We start from the raw sequence: 17,342 nt of genomic DNA, 5'->3' as shown, positions 1-17,342 counted from the left end.
CCAACACACTGTCACCAACACACTGTCACCAACACACTGTCACCAACACACTGTCACCTGTCTCCAACACACTGTCACCTGTCTCCAACACACTGTCACCTGTCTCCAACACACTGTCACCTGTCTCCAACACACTGTTACCTGTCACCAACACACTGTCACCAACACACTGTTACCTGTCTCCAACACACTGTTACCTGTCACCAACACACTGTCACCAACACACTGTCACCAACACACTGTCACCTGTCACCAACACACTGTCACCTGTCTCCAACACACTGTCACCAACACACTGTCTCCAACACACTGTCACCTGTCTCCAACACACTGTCACCAACACACTGTCACCAACACACTGTCACCAACACACTGTCACCTGTCTCCAACACACTGTCACCAACACACTGTCACCAACACACTGTCACCAACACACTGTCACCAACACACTGTCACCAACACACTGTCACCAACACACTGTCACCAACACACTGTCACCAACACACTGTCTCCAACACACTGTCACCAACACACTGTCACCTGTCTCCAACACACTGTCACCTGTCACCAACACACTGTCACCTGTCTCCAACACACTGTCACCAACACACTGTCTCCAACACACTGTCACCAACACACTGTCTCCAACACACTGTCACCTGTCTCCAACACACTGTCACCTGTCACCAACACACTGTCACCAACACACTGTCACCTGTCTCCAACACACTGTCACCAACACACTGTCACCTGTCTCCAACACACTGTCACCTGTCTCCAACACACTGTCACCTGTCTCCAACACACTGTCTCCAACACACTGTCTCCAACACACTGTCACCAACACACTGTCACCTGTCTCCAACACACTGTCACCAACACACTGTCACCAACACACTGTCTCCAACACACTATCACCTGTCACCAACACACTGTCACCAACACACTGTCTCCAACACACTGTCACCAACACACTGGAGTCTGTGTTATTAAACCAATACGTGACTGTATGTTGATGGTGGATATTATTACACAGGTTATATTATATTATTATATTATTACACAGGTTATATTATATTATTATATTATTACACAGGTTATATTATATTATTATATTATTACACAGGTTATATTATATTATTATATTATTACACAGGTTATATTATATTATTATATTATTACACAGGTTATATTATTATTACACAGGTTATATTATTATTACACAGGTTATATTATATTATTATACAGGTTATATTATTATTACACAGGTTATATTATTATATTATTATTACACAGGTTATATTATATTATTATATTATTACACAGGTTATATTATATTATTATATTATTACACAGGTTATATTATATTATTATATTATTACACAGGTTATATTATATTATTATATTATTACACAGGTTATATTATATTATTATATTATTACACAGGTTATATTATATTATTATATTATTACACAGGTTATATTATATTATTATATTATTACACAGGTTATATTATATTATTATATTATTACACAGGTTATATCACTATGAATTAAATGGATTGTTATTGTGTTAGATCAACCAGCAGAGGAAGTAAAGGACCACGACCACACACACACACACACACACACACACACACACACACACACACACACACACACACACACACACACACACACACACACACACACACACACACACACACACACACCCAGACCAGACCAGACTAGTACACCAGGTTTGTTCCACTGGGAATGAGACTACAGAGATTAGGACCAGAACATGAGGTTTGTTCCACTGGGAATGAGACTACAGAGATTAGGACCAGAACATGAGGTTTGTTCCACTGGGATTGAGACTACAGAGATTAGGACCAGAACATGAGGTTTGTTCCACTGGGATTGAGACTACAGAGATTAGGACCAGAACATGAGGTTTGTTCCACTGGGAATGAGACTACAGAGATTAGGACCAGAACATGAGGTTTGTTCCACTGGGATTGAGACTGCAGAGATTAGGACCAGAACATGAGGTTTGTTCCACTGGGATTGAGACTACAGAGATTAGGACCAGAACACAAGGTTTGTTCCACTGGGATTGAGACTACAGAGATTAGGACCAGAACATGAGGTTTGTTCCTCTGGGAATGAGACTACAGAGATTAGGACCAGAACACAAGGTTTGTTCCACTGGGATTGAGACTACAGAGATTAGGACCAGAACACCTGGTTTGTTCCACTGGGATTGAGACTACAGAGATTAGGACCAGAACATGAGGTTTGTTCCACTGGGATTGAGACTACAGAGATTAGGACCAGAACACAAGGTTTGTTCCACTGGGAATGAGACTACAGAGATTAGGACCAGAACATGAGGTTTGTTCCACTGGGAATGAGACTACAGAGATTAGGACCAGAACACAAGGTTTGTTCCACTGGGAATGAGACTACAGAGATTAGGACCAGAACACCTGGTTTGTTCCACTGGGATTGAGACTACAGAGATTAGGACCAGAACACAAGGTTTGTTCCACTGGGATTGAGACTACAGAGATTAGGACCAGAACACCAGGTTTGTTCCACTGGGAATGAGACTACAGAGATTAGGACCAGAACACAAGGTTTGTTCCACTGGGAATGAGACTACAGAGATTAGGACCAGAACACCAGGTTTGTTCCACTGGGATTGAGACTACAGAGATTAGGACCAGAACACAAGGTTTGTTCCACTGGGATTGAGACTACAGAGATTAGGACCAGAACATCAGGTTTGTTCCACTGGGAATGAGACTACAGAGATTAGGACCAGAACACAAGGTTTGTTCCACTGGGAATGAGACTACAGAGATTAGGACCAGAACATGAGGTTTGTTCCTCTGGGAATGAGACTACAGAGATTAGGACCAGAACACAAGATTTGTTCCACTGGGATTGAGACTACAGAGATTAGGACCAGAACACAAGGTTTGTTCCACTGGGAATGAGACTACAGAGATTAGGACCAGAACATGAGGTTTGTTCCTCTGGGAATGAGACTACAGAGATTAGGACCAGAACACAAGGTTTGTTCCACTGGGATTGAGACTACAGAGATTAGGACCAGAACATCAGGTTTGTTCCACTGGGAATGAGACTACAGAGATTAGGACCAGAACACAAGGTTTGTTCCACTGGGAATGAGACTACAGAGATTAGGACCAGAACATGAGGTTTGTTCCTCTGGGAATGAGACTACAGAGATTAGGACCAGAACACAAGGTTTGTTCCACTGGGAATGAGACTACAGAGATTAGGACCAGAACATGAGGTTTGTTCCACTGGGAATGAGACTACAGAGATTAGGACCAGAACACAAGGTTTGTTCCACTGGGAATGAGACTACAGAGATTAGGACCAGAACATGTTTGTTCACTGGGATTGAGACTACAGAGATTAGGACCAGAACACAAGGTTTGTTCCACTGGGATTGAGACTACAGAGATTAGGACCAGAACACCAGGTTTGTTCCACTGGGAATGAGACTACAGAGATTAGGAACAGAACACAAGGTTTGTTCCACTGGGAATGAGACTACAGAGATTAGGACCAGAACATGAGGTTTGTTCCACTGGGATTGAGACTACAGAGATTAGGACCAGAACACAAGGTTTGTTCCACTGGGATTGAGACTACAGAGATTAGGATCAGAACACCTGGTTTGTTCCACTGGGAATGAGACTACAGAGATTAGGACCAGAACACCTGGTTTGTTCCACTGGGATTGAGACTACAGAGATTAGGATCAGAACACCTGGTTTGTTCCACTGGGATTGAGACTACGACAACACACCACCATCACAACCATCATGGGATTAGGATTGAATTGATCATCCGCCCATGAAACAGGAAACAGAATCTTACTATTAATGCTACTCTTACGGTCTATGGAGTCGGCGAACACTTCCCCATAGATCATCCAGTAAGGCATGTAGAAGATGTTCCTGGCCAGACGCCATGTTGGGATCTCATCAGGGTGCAGGATGGCCTGCCGCGCCACGCCGAAACTCATCAACACCACCAGCATGATCACCACGAAGTACAACATGTCAATCATCTGGAGGACATAGAACACAACATGTCAGTCATCTGGAGGACATAGAACACAACATGTCAATCATCTGGAGGACATAGAACACAACATGTCAGTCATCTGGAGGACATAGAACACAACATGTCAGTCATCTGGAGGACATAGAACACAACATGTCAGTCATCTGGAGGACATAGAACACAACATGTCAATCATCTGGAGGACATAGAACACAACATGTCAGTCATCTGGAGGACATAGAACACAACATGGACATAGAACACAACATGTCAGTCATCTGGAGGACATAGAACACAACATGTCAGTCATCTAGAGGACATAGAACACAACATGTCAGTCATCTGGAGGACATAGAACACAACATGTCAGTCATCTGGAGGACATAGAACACAACATGTCAGTCATCTGGAGGACATAGAACACAACATGTCAGTCATCTAGAGGACATAGAACACAACATGTCAGTCATCTGGAGGACATAGAACACAACATGTCAGTCATCTGGAGGACATAGAACACAACATGTCAGTCATCTGGAGGACATAGAACACAACATGTCAGTCATCTAGAGGACATAGAACAACATGGACATCTGGAGGACATAGAACACAACATGTCAGTCATCTGGAGGACATAGAACACAACATGTCAATCATCTAGAGGACATAGAACACAACATGTCAATCATCTGGAGGACATAGAACACAACATGTCAGTCATCTGGAGGACATAGAACACAACATGTCAGTCATCTAGAGGACATAGAACACAACATGTCAGTCATCTGGAGGACATAGAACACAACATGTCAATCATCTAGAGGACATAGAACACAACATGTCAGTCATCTGGAGGACATAGAACACAACATGTCAGTCATCTAGAGGACATAGAACACAACATGTCAGTCATCTAGAGGACATAGAACACAACATGTCAGTCATCTGGAGGACATAGAACACAACATGTCAGTCATCTGGAGGACATAGAACACAACATGGACATAGAACACAACATGTCAGTCATCTAGAGGACATAGAACACAACATGTCAGTCATCTGGAGGACATAGAACACAACATGTCAGTCATCTAGAGGACATAGAACACAACATGTCAGTCATCTGGAGGACATAGAACACAACATGTCAGTCATCTGGAGGACATAGAACACAACATGTCAGTCATCTGGAGGACATAGAACACAACATGTCAGTCATCTGGAGGACATAGAACACAACATGTCAGTCATCTGGAGGACATAGAACACAACATGTCAGTCATCTGGAGGACATAGAACACAACATGTCAGTCATCTGGAGGACATAGAACACAACATGTCAGTCATCTGGAGGACATAGATCTGGAGGACATAGAACACAACATGGAGTCATCTGAGGACATAGAACACAACATGTCAGTCATCTGGTCAGTCATCTGGAGGACATAGAACACAACATGTCAGTCATCTAGAGGACATAGAACACAACATGTCAGTCATCTGGAGGACATAGAACACAACATGTCAGTCATCTGGAGGACATAGAACACAACATGTCAGTCATCTGGAGGACATAGAACACAACATGGACATAGAACACAACATGTCAGTCATCTGGAGGACATAGAACACAACATGTCAGTCATCTGGAGGACATAGAACACAACATGTCAGTCATCTGGAGGACACAACATGGACATGTCAGTCATCTGGAGGACATAGAACACAACATGTCAGTCAGTCATCTAGAGGACATAGAACACAACATGTCAGTCATCTAGAGGACATAGAACACAACATGTCAGTCATCTAGAGGACATAGAACACAACATGTCAGTCATCTAGAGGACATAGAACACAACATGGACATAGAACACAACATGTCAGTCATCTGGAGGACATAGAACACAACATGTCAGTCATCTGGAGGACATAGAACACAACATGTCAGTCATCTGGAGGACATAGAACACAACATGTCAGTCATCTAGAGGACATAGAACACAACATGGACATAGAACACAACATGTCAGTCATCTAGAGGACATAGAACACAACATGTCAGTCATCTGGAGGACATAGAACACAACATGTCAGTCATCTGGAGGACATAGAACACAACATGTCAGTCATCTAGAGGACATAGAACACAACATGTCAGTCATCTGGAGGACATAGAACACAACATGTCAGTCATCTGGAGGACATAGAACACAACATGGACATAGAACACAACATGTCAGTCATCTAGAGGACATAGAACACAACATGGACATAGAACACAACATGTCAGTCATCTGGAGGACATAGAACACAACATGTCAGTCATCTGGAGGACATAGAACACAACATGTCAGTCATCTGGAGGACATAGAACACAACATGTCAGTCATCTAGAGGACATAGAACACAACATGTCAGTCATCTGGAGGACATAGAACACAACATGTCAGTCATCTGGAGGACACAACATGGACATAGAACACAACATGTCAGTCATCTGGGAGGACATAGAACACAACATGTCAGTCATCTGGAGGACATAGAACACAACATGTCAGTCATCTGGAGGACATAGAACACAACATGTCAGTCATCTAGAGGACATAGAACACAACATGTCAGTCATCTGGAGGACATAGAACACAACATGTCAGTCATCTAGAGGACATAGAACACAACATGTCAGTCATCTGACATAGAACACAACATGTCAGTCATCTGGAGGACATAGAACACAACATGTCAGTCATCTGGAGGACATAGAACACAACATGTCAGTCATCTGGAGGACATAGAACACAACATGTCAGTCATCTAGAGGACATAGAACACAACATGTCAGTCATCTAGAGGACATAGAACACAACATGGACATAGAACACAACATGTCAGTCATCTGGAGGACATAGAACACAACATGTCAGTCATCTGGAGGACATAGAACACAACATGTCAGTCATCTGGAGGACATAGACATAGACATAGAACACAACATGTCAGTCATCTGGAGGACATAGAACACAACATGTCAGTCATCTGGAGGACATAGAACACAATGTCAGTCATCTGGAGGACATAGAACACAACATGTCAGTCATCTAGAGGACATAGAACACAACATGTCAGTCATCTGGAGGACATAGAACACAACATGTCAGTCATCTAGAGGACATAGAACACAACATGTCATGGACATAGAACACAATGTCAGTCATCTGGGACATAGAACACAACATGTCAGTCATCTGGAGGACATAGAACACAACATGTCAGTCATCTAGAGGACATAGAACACAACATGTCAGTCATCTAGAGGACATAGAACACAACATGTCAGTCATCTAGAGGACATAGAACACAACATGTCAGTCATCTGGAGGACATAGAACACAACATGTCAATCATCTGGAGGACATAGAACACAAGTCATCTAGAGGACATAGAACACAACATGTCAGTCATCTAGAGGACATAGAACACAACATGTCAGTCATCTGGATAGAACACAACATGTCAGTCATCTAGAGGACATAGAACACAACATGGACATAGAGGACATAGAAGAACACAACATGTCAGTCATCTGGAGGACATAGAACACAACATGGATCTGGAGGAGAACACAACATGGACATAGAACATGTCATCATCTAGAGGACATAGAACACAACATGTCAGTCATCTGGAGGACATTAGAACACAACATGTCAGAACACAACATGTCAGTCATCTAGAGGACATAGAACACAACATGTCAGTCATCTAGAGGACATAGAACACAACATGTCAGTCATCTGGAGGACATAGAACACAACATGTCAGTCATCTGGAGGACATAGAACACAACATGTCAGTCATCTGGAGGACATAGAACACAACATGGACATAGAACACAACATGTCAGTCATCTGGGGCCGATTCAGACTGAGAAAATCTATTCCTTTTTGACTCCTGTTGATCTAAGCACTTCTCAGTAGTTGGTATTCAGACTAAGGAGATCAATTTCTGTTGATCTAAGCACTTCTCAGTAGTTGGTATTCAGACTAAGGAGATCAATTTCTGTTGATTTAAGCACTTCTCAGTAGTTGGTATTCAGACTAAGGAGATCAATTTCTGTTGATCTAAGCACTTCTCAGTAGTTGGTATTCAGACTAAGGAGATCAATTTCTGTTGATTTAAGCACTTCTCAGTAGTTGGTATTCAGACTAAGGAGATCAATTTCAATTCAGACCTACCGTATGCAGGTGCTTAACAGGATTTGCAGGCATGGTTCCCTTGCACGCACTGAATAAATGGAATTAAACCGCTGAAACCCCTCCCACTTGCTGGCCCAACATACTTCCTCGTAGAGTTTTCATTCAATGGGGGTTTCAGTACTTTTATCTAAAGCCAACCCTTTAAATACAATGTGTCTTTAATTACAATGTTCTCTACAGACTCACTGGAATACACAGTGCCTTTGGAAAGTATTCAGACCCCTTGACTTATTCTAAAAAAAATATATATATTTTTTAAATCCTCCACAATCTACACACAATACCCCATATTGACAAAGTGAAAACAGTTTTTTTTAAATTTTTGCAAATGTATTAAACTTTAAAAAATCAAAATACCTTACTTACATAAGTATTCAGACCCCTATGATAAACTAAATTGAGTTCAGGTGCTTCCTGTTTCCATTGATCATCATTAAGATGTTTCTACAACTTGATTGGAGTTCACCTGTGGTCAATTCAATTGACTGGACATGATTTGGAAAGGTACACACCTGTCTATACAGGGTCCCATAGTTGACAGTAAAAACCAAGCCATGAGGTCAAAGGAATTGTCCGTAGAGCTCTGAGACAGGATTGTGTCAAGGCACAGATCTGGGGAAGGGTGCCAAAAAATGTCTGCAGCATTGAAAGTCCCCAAGAACACAGTGGCCTCCATCATTCTTAAAAGGAAGAAGTTTGGAACCATCAAGACTCATGCTAGAGCTGTCCGATTGGCCAAACTGACCAATCAGGGGAGAAGGGCCTTGGTCAGGGAGGTGATCAAGAAACTGATGGTCACTCTGACAGAGCTCTAGAGTTCCTCTGTGGAGATGGGAGAATCTTCCAGAAGGACAGCCATCTCTGCAGCACTCCACTAATCAGGCCTTTATGGTAGACTGGCCAGACAGAAGCCACTCCTCAGTAAAAAAGCCCATGACAGTCTGCTTGGAGTTTTGCCAAAAGGCACATAAAGATTCCCAGACCATGAGAAACAAGATTCTCTGTTCCCATGAAACCACGATTGAACTCTTTGGGCTGAATGCCAAGCGTAACGTCTGGAGGAATCCAGGCACCATCCCTACGGTGAAGCATGGTGGTGGCAGCATCATGCTGTGGGGAAGTTTTTCAGCAGCAGAGACTGGGAGAATAGTCAGGATTGAGGGAAAGATGAACGGAGCAAAGTACAGAGAGATCCTTGATGAATTCCTTCTCCAGAGTGCTCCGGATCTCAGACTGGGGCGAAGGTTCACCTTCCAACAGGACAACGACCCTAAGCACACAGCCAAGACAACGCAGGAATGGCTTAGGGACATGTCTCTGAATGTCCTTGGGTTGCCCAGCCAGAGCCTGGACTTGAACCCGATCTCTCTGGAGAGACCTGAAAATATCTGTGCAGCGACGCTTCCCATTCAACCTGACAGAGCTTGAGAGGATCTGCAGAGAAGAATGGGAGAAACTCCACAAATACAGGTGTGCCAAGCTTGTACCCAAGAAGACACAAGGTTGTAATCGCTGCCAAAGGTGCTTCAACAACGTACTGAGTAAAGGGTCTGAATACTTCTGTAAATGTCATATTTCAGTTTTTTATTTTAATACATTTTCAAACATGTCTAAACAGTTTTATGCTTTGTCATAATGGGGCATTGTGATGTCATAATGGGGCATTGTGATGTCATAATGGGGCATTGTGTGTAGATTGATGAGGGGAAAACAACGATTTAATACATTTTAGAATAAGGCTGTAATGTAACAAAGTGTGGAAAAAGTCAAGGGGTCTGAATAGTTTCCGAAGGCGCTGTACATCGGGTTCAGAATATCGATCAAAGACCTGGCCGTCCCTCTAAACTTTCAGCTCATACAAGGAGAAGACTGATCAGAGATGCAGCCAAGAGGCCCATGATCACTCTGGATGAACTGCAGAGATCTACAGCTGAGGTGGGAGACTCTGTCCATAGGACAACAATCAGTCGTATATTGCACAAATCTGGCCTTTATGGAAGGGTGGCAAGAAGAAAGCCATTTCTTAAAGATATCCATAAAAAAGTGTTGTTTAAAGTTTGCCACAAGCCACCTGGGAGACACACCAAACATGTGGAAGAAGGTGCTCTGGTCAGATGAAACCAAAATTGACCTTTTTGGCAACAATGCAAAGCGTTATGTTTGGCGTGAAAGCAACACAGCTCATCACCCTGAACACACCGTCCCCACTGTCAAACATGGTGGTGGCAGCATCATGGTTTGGGCCTGCTTTTCTTCAGCAGGGACAGGGAAGATGGTTAAAATTGATGGGAAGATGGATGGAGCAAAATACAGGACCATTCTGGAAGAAAACCTGATGGAGTCTGCAAAACACCTGAGACTGGGACGGAGATGTGTCTTCCAACAAGACAATGATCCAAAACATAAAGCAAAATCTACAATGGAATGGTTCAAAAATAAACATATCCAGGTGTTAGAATGGCCAAGTCAAAGTCCAGACCTGAATCCAATCGAGAATCTGTGGAAAGAACTGAAAACTGCTGTTCACAAATGCTCTCCATCCAACCTCACTGAGCTTGAGCTGTTTTGCAAGGAGGAATGGGAAAAATTTTCAGTCTCTCGATGTGCAAAACTGATAGACATACCCCAAGTGACATACAGCTGTAATCGCAGCAAAAGGTGGCGCTACAAAGTATTAACTTAAGGGGGCTGAATAATTTTGCATGCCCAATTTTTCAGTTTTTGATTTGTTAATTAAAAAAGTTTGAAATATCCAATAAATGTCGTTCCACTTCATGATTGTGTCCCACTTGTTGTTGATTCTTCACAAAAAAATACAGTTTTATATCTTTATGTTTGAAGCCTGAAATGTGGCAAAAGTTCGCAAAGTTCAAGGGGGCCGAATACTTTTGCAAGGCTCTGTATACACACCCAGCCAAGACAGTCAAAACCAAACCAAAGCCTCACCATTTTCCCGATCATCATGACGTAGGGTCCCAGGTACTTGTTGACCCCGAAGATGTCGAGCACCCTGATGTACCAGAAGATGATGTCCACGCAGTAGATGACCCGTCCGATGCCCAACAGGGGCTCGCTCTGCAGCCTCAGCATCAGGCCCAGGAGGAAGGTAAAGATGGCCGCCGCGTCTGTGATGTTCCAGTACTCTTCGGCCCAAACGTTGATCTTCTGCTTCAACTTCCCCGGCTCTGACATCAGGATCTGTATTGGGGCAGCAACAGCAGGGACGGACTAGGATCAGAACTGAGAAATCGGGCCTGGGCGTAAGACCCCTGCATCGACCCATATTTTCCTTGGAGGCCCTCACACCGGTCTTTTTTTTAAACTTGAGGACCCCACATACTGTACCTTTTCTTCAATTGTTCTAGACATTCCCTTTCTAATTATCTCCAGTCGCAGGGTGATGGTGTGAGACGCTACCTGTCTGAGACGTTACCTGTCTGAGACGTTACCTGTCTGACTGTGATGATGTGAGACGTTACCTGTCTGAGATGTTACCTGTCTGAGACGTTACCTGTCTGAGACGTTACCTGTCTGAGACGTTACCTGCCTGACTGTGATGATGTGAGACGTTACCTGTCTGAGACGTTACCTGTCTGAGACGTTACCTGTCTGACTGTGATGATGTGAGACGTTACCTGTCTGACTGTGATGATGTGAGACGTTACCTGTCTGAGACGTTACCTGTCTGACTGTGATGATGTGAGACGTTACCTGTCTGAGACGTTACCTGTCTGACTGTGATGATGTGAGACGTTACCTGTCTGAGACGTTACCTGTCTGACTTTCTCCATTCCCAGAGTGATGATGTAGAGATGACGATCCACTCCTGCAGGGACGGCCAGCGTTCCATCTTGACCAGGATGATGTAGTTGTACAAACACAGGTAGGCCAGGTAGGAGATCTGAGGAGGCACGGAAAACAGCTCAGAGCTTTTAGGAGAACATGTACACAAGACCAGAGGTCGGGGCAGCAGTGGTGTTTTAGGACAGAAGACCAGAGGTCGGGGCACCAGTGGTGTTTTAGGACAGAAGACCAGAGGTCGGGGCAGCAGTGGTGTTTTAGGACAGAAGACCAGAGGTCGGGGCAGCAGTGGTGTTTTAGGACAGAAGACCAGAGGTCGGGGCACCAGTGGTGTTTTAGGACACAAGACCAGAGGTCGGGGCACCAGTGGTGTTTTAGGACACAAGACCAGAGGTCGGGGCACCAGTGGTGTTTTAGGACAGAAGACCAGAGGTCGGGGCAGCAGTGGTGTTTTAGGACAGAAGACCAGAGGTCGGGGCAACAGTGGTGTTTTAGGACACAAGACCAGAGGTCGGGGCAACAGTGGTGTTTTAGGACACAAGACCAGAGGTCGGGGCAGCAGTGGTGTTTTAGGACACAAGACCAGAGGTCGGGGCACCAGTGGTGTTTTAGGACAGAAGACCAGAGGTCGGGGCAACAGTGGTGTTTTAGGACACAAGACCAGAGGTCGGGGCACCAGTGGTGTTTTAGGACACAAGACCAGAGGTCGGGGCACCAGTGGTGTTTTAGGACAGAAGACCAGAGGTCGGGGCACCAGTGGTGTTTTAGGACACAAGACCAGAGGTCGGGGCACCAGTGGTGTTTTAGGACAGAAGACCAGAGGTCGGGGCACCAGTGGTGTTTTAGGACACAAGACCAGAGGTCGGGGCAGCAGTGGTGTTTTAGGACACAAGACCAGAGGTCGGGGCACCAGTGGTGTTTTAGGACAGAAGACCAGAGGTCGGGGCAGCAGTGGTGTTTTAGGACACAAGACCAGAGGTCGGGGCAACAGTGGTGTTTTAGGACAGAAGACCAGAGGTCGGGGCAACAGTGGTGTTTTAGGACACAAGACCAGAGGTCGGGGCACCAGTGGTGTTTTAGGACACAAGACCAGAGGTCGGGACACAAGACAGTGGTGTTTTAGGACACAAGACCAGAGGTCGGGGCAGCAGTGGTGTTTTAGGACACAAGACCAGAGGTCGGGGCACCAGTGGTGTTTTAGGACAGAAGACCAGAGGTCGGGGCACCAGTGGTGTTTTAGGACAGAAGACCAGAGGTCGGGGCACCAGTGGTGTTTTAGGACAGAAGACCAGAGGTCAGAAGACCAGAGGTCGGGGCACCAGTGGTGTTTTAGGACACAAGACCAGAGGTCGGGGCACCAGTGGTGTTTTAGGACACAAGACCAGAGGTCGGGGCACCAGTGGTGTTTTAGGACACAAGACCAGAGGTCGGGGCACCAGTGGTGTTTTAGGACAGAAGACCAGAGGTCGGGGCAGCAGTGGTGTTTTAGGACAGAAGACCAGACCAGACCAGAGGTCGGGGCAGCAGTGGTGTTTTAGGACACAAGACCAGAGGTCGGGGCACCAGTGGTGTTTTAGGACACAAGACCAGTGGTGTTTTAGGACACAAGACCAGAGGTCGGGGCACCAGTGGTGTTTTAGGACACAAGACCAGAGGTCGGGGCAACAGTGGTGTTTTAGGACACAAGACCAGAGGTCGGGGCAGCAGTGGTGTTTTAGGACACAAGACCAGAGGTCGGGGCACCAGTGGTGTTTTAGGACACAAGACCAGAGGTCGGGGCAGCAGTGGTGTTTTAGGACACAAGACCAGAGGTCGGGGCAGCAGTGGTGTTTTAGGACACAAGACCAGAGGTCGGGGCAGCAGTGGTGTTTTAGGACACAAGACCAGAGGTCGGGGCACCAGTGGTGTTTTAGGACAGAAGACCAGAGGTCGGGGCACCAGTGGTGTTTTAGGACACAAGACCAGAGGTCGGGGCAGCAGTGGTGTTTTAGGACAGAAGACCAGAGGTCGGGGCACCAGTGGTGTTTTAGGACACAAGACCAGAGGTCGGGGCACCAGTGGTGTTTTAGGACACAAGACCAGAGGTCGGGCACCAGTGGTGTTTTAGGACAGAAGACCAGAGGTCGGGGCAACAGTGGCGTTTTAGGACACAAGACAAAGTGCTGTCGGTCAATAATCACACATCTTCAGATCACCATTAGCTGATATCATATTATCATTATATTAAATAGTAGTATATTATCTGTGGATAAGGTCTCTTTGTCACCTCTGTGCTGATAGTCATTTCAAAACAACAAAACCAAGGATTCACAAAAGTACATTTCCAAAGTCTGTGGTGTTTTTAGTTTGTATTAAAAGTCTACTTGCTGTGTTGAACCAGAATTTGGTGAAAGGAGTGTTGTAGAATTCATAGATCTTCTTTCCGATTGGAACTCTTCTCTTTTTTACGGCGCTTTCTTCTTCATCCCCCTTTCTGGACACCCCATCAGCATTCACTTCCTGAAAGCACGGTCGACAGAAACAACCGTCATGAATTTACATTCACTTCCTGAAAGCACGGTCGACAGAAACAACCGTCATGAATTTACATTCACTTCCTGAAAGCACGGTCGACAGAAACAACCGTCATGAATTTACATTCACTTCCTGAAAGCACGGTCGACAGAAACAACCGCCATGAATTTACATTCACTTCCTGAAAGCACGGTCGACAGAAACAACCGTCATGAATTTACATTCACTTCCTGAAAGCACGGTCGACAGAAACAACCGTCATGAATTTACATTCACTTCCTGAAAGCACGGTCGACAGAAACAACCGCCATGAATTTACATTCACTTCCTGAAAGCACGGTCGACAGAAACAACCGCCATGAATTTACATTCACTTCCTGAAAGCACGGTCGACAGAAACAACCGCCATGAATTTATATTCACTTCCTCAAAGCACGGTCGACAGAAACAACCGTCATGAATTTACATTCACTTCCTGAAAGCACGGTCGACAGAAACAACCGCCATGAATTTACATTCACTTCCTGAAAGCACGGTCGACAGAAACAACCGCCATGAATTTACATTCACTTCCTGAAAGCACGGTCGACAGAAACAAGTGTCATGAATTTACATTCACTTCCTGAAAGCACGGTCGACAGAAACAACCGTCATGAATTTACATTCACTTCCTGAAAGCACGGTCGATAGAAACAACCGCTATGAATTTACATTCACTTCCTGAAAGCACGGTCGACAGAAACAACCGTCATGAATTTACATTCACTTCCTGAAAGCACGGTCGACAGAGACAACCGCCATGAATTTACATTCACTTCCTGAAAGCACGGTCGACAGAAACAACCGTCATGAATTTACATTCACTTCCTGAAAGCACGGTCGACAGAAACAACCGCCATGAATTTACATTCACTTCCTGAAAGCACGGTCGACAGAAACAACCGTCATGAATTTACATTCACTTCCTGAAAGCACGGTCGACAGAAACAACCGTCATGAATTTACATTCACTTCCTGAAAGCACGGTCGACAGAAACAACCGCCATGAATTTACATTCACTTCCTGAAAGCACGGTCGACAGAAACAACCGCCATGAATTTACATTCACTTCCTGAAAGCACGGTCGACAGAAACAACCGCCATGAATTTACATTCACTTCCTGAAAGCACGGTCGACAGAAACAACCGCCATGAATTTGCATTCACTTCCTGAAAGCACGGTCGACAGAAACAACCGCCATGAATTTACATACAGGATTAAATGTAAAGTAGTATTAAGTATTATTAAAAAAACAGATAATCCAATCAAGCAATCCACTGATGACCGACCAATCAATCAATCAATCAATCAATCAATCAATCAATCAATCAATCAATCAATCAATCAACCAATCAGATTGCTTGACTGTCAGTGTTCACCTTGCTGGATTTATTGTCATCGTCTTTGTCCTTCGCTTCTTCTTCGTTCTCCGCTGGGGCTTGACATGTCACTTCCTCCCCGAGTCGAAAATCCATGAGGAGAATCGAAGGTGGGAAAATGATGCCAAATATCACCTGTGGGACACAGAGACGAGAGAAGAAGAAGGATTTCAGTTGGACTGCTATTTGTCTCAAGCACCAAAATGACACAAAACCACACATTCTCGACCAGTTATTAGTGTATTACATATTTATAAACCATCTATAAACCAATTATTAACGGGCTATAAACTCCTTATAAATAATTTGCAAACCTAGTATAAAGTATACCTTATACTCAAATACTTTACATTGAGTATACCTTAATGTAAAATGTGACCAGTGTGTTAGCTTAATGTAAAATGTTACCAATGTGTTAGCCTAATGTAAAATGTTACCAATATGTTAGCCTAATGTAAAATGTTACCAATATGTTAGCCTAATGTAAAATGTTACCAATATGTTAGCCTAATGTAAAATGTTACCAATGTGTTAGCCTAATGTAAAATGTTACCAATGTGTTAGCCTAATGTAAAATCTTACCAATATGTTAGCCTAATGTAAAATGTTACCAATATGTTAGCTTAATGTAAAATGTTACCAATATGTTAGCCTAATGTAAAATGTTACCAATATGTTAGCCTAATGTAAAATGTTACCAATGTGTTAGCCTAATGTAAAATGTTACCAATATGTTAGCCCAATGTAAAATGTTACCAATATGTTAGCCTAATGTAAAATGTTACCAATGTGTTAGCCTAATGTAAAATGTTACCAATATGTTAGCCCAATGTACAATGTTACCAATGTGTTAGCTTAATGTAAAATGTTACCAATGTGTTAGCCCAATGTAAAATGTTACCAGTGTTAGCCTAATGTAAAATGTTACCAATGTGTTAGCCCAATGTAAAATGTTACCAGTGTTAGCCTAATGTAAAATGTTACCAATGGGTTAGCCTAATGTAAAATGTTACCAGTGTTAGCCTAATGTAAAATGTTACCAATGGGTTAGCCCAATGTAAAATGTTACCAATATGTTAGCTTAATGTAAAATGTTACCAATGGGTTAGCCCAATGTAAAATGTTACCAATGGGTTAGCCCAATGTAAAATGTTACCAATGGGTTAGCCCAATGTAAAATGTTACCAATGGGTTAGCCCAATGTAAAATGTTACCAATGGGTTAGCCTAATGTAAAATGTTACCAATGGGTTAGCCCAAT

At 43.8% G+C, this 17,342-nt stretch overlaps 1 long non-coding RNA gene and 1 pseudogene across 1 annotated transcript; one reads left to right on the top strand and one right to left on the bottom strand.

Moving 5' to 3' along the window:
- The window catches only part of LOC118382201 (transient receptor potential cation channel subfamily M member 1-like), a 33,005-nt pseudogene extending 20,673 nt beyond the window's left edge, over positions 1-12,332 (bottom strand).
- LOC127928983 (uncharacterized) lies at positions 1,777-2,123 on the top strand. Its single transcript, XR_008133122.1, has 3 exons — positions 1,777-1,836; positions 1,935-1,983; positions 2,082-2,123. It is a non-coding gene; the product is annotated as an uncharacterized LOC127928983 (long non-coding RNA).
- Positions 12,333-17,342: the final 5,010 nt, after the last annotated feature.

Source organism: Oncorhynchus keta, unplaced genomic scaffold (genome assembly GCF_023373465.1).
Source record: "Oncorhynchus keta strain PuntledgeMale-10-30-2019 unplaced genomic scaffold, Oket_V2 Un_scaffold_5175_pilon_pilon, whole genome shotgun sequence".
NCBI lineage: Eukaryota > Metazoa > Chordata > Actinopteri > Salmoniformes > Salmonidae > Oncorhynchus > Oncorhynchus keta.
The sequence above is the reverse complement of the archived record's forward strand: the minus strand, read 5'-3'. Positions and strand labels throughout refer to the sequence as shown.